This window comes from Coregonus clupeaformis, chromosome 1 (genome assembly GCF_020615455.1).
Source record: "Coregonus clupeaformis isolate EN_2021a chromosome 1, ASM2061545v1, whole genome shotgun sequence".
Taxonomy (NCBI): Eukaryota; Metazoa; Chordata; class Actinopteri; order Salmoniformes; family Salmonidae; genus Coregonus; species Coregonus clupeaformis.
In genome coordinates this window covers 11,331,053-11,331,995 of record NC_059192.1, presented here as the reverse complement: position 1 = coordinate 11,331,995, position 943 = coordinate 11,331,053, and the positions used below count along the sequence as shown (strand labels likewise).

The window sequence follows — 943 nt, the reverse complement described above, 5'->3', positions numbered from 1 at the left end:
CCTTCAAAGAAAACGTGTGTGTATATCGTGTTTGTCTCTTGTGTTTTTTTTTGTATGTATTGTTCAAAGCCTGAGGTTAATGTCTGTAGCTGTATCTGGACTAGACTGTCATTACATGAACAAACCAGCATATCTATTAGACTCCTAGGGCTCCATGGTGGGCTGGCGTTAAGCACAATTGTCATTTTTTAAAACATTTTAGTCATTTAGCAGACGCTCTTATCCAGAGCGACTTACAGTTAGTGAGTGCATACATTTTCATACTGGCCCCCCGTGGGAATCAAACCCACAACCCTGGCGTTACAAGCGCCACGCTCTACCAACTGAGCTACAGGGGCTCAAATGCACGCTGATTGGCCCTTTTGTGTTATGATTTAACTGGATAGAACCCAAATGCAGACAAGTACACCAAGCCAGAGAAGTTTTAACAGGTTTATTATAATGTTCAATAGTCCAGGTTTCCAATAAATGGGGAAGAGCAAGTCCAGGTTACAGTGAGGGTACAGATCCAGGTCAGGGCAGGTGTGGTACCGTAATGTCCTAGTGTCCGTGGGGAGTCCAAAGGAGAGGTCCGATAGTGGAGAGCAGGATGGTGGTGGCAGGAGTGAAGCGGAGGCAGGAGTCAGGTTCCAAATATATGGTTGTCTTGACTATGATCTGACGATGAGTGGCAAGTTTGACCGGGTCTTAAAGGGCTGAGGTGATTATGGTGAATGAGCTGCAGCTGGAACCCTGACTCCCGCACACCAGACTTCACTCCTGCAATCAGGACAAACAGAGGGGGAGGGGAAGAGCAGAGAGAGAGCTACCTAGCAGCAGTAGGCCTAACAGTACCCCCCCTCTACGGACGCCACCTGGCGGCCGACAGGGGTTTATCGGGATGTAACCGATGAAATTCACGGACCAGAGCAGGATCCACAATGAAGCTCCTGGGCACCCAGGA

The 943-nt window shown here is 48.6% G+C and overlaps 1 non-coding gene across 1 annotated transcript; it reads right to left on the bottom strand.

Moving 5' to 3' along the window:
• Positions 1–265: 265 nt before the first annotated feature.
• On the bottom strand, positions 266–338 carry trnat-ugu. Its single transcript has one exon. It is a non-coding gene; the product is annotated as a tRNA-Thr (tRNA).
• Positions 339–943: the final 605 nt, after the last annotated feature.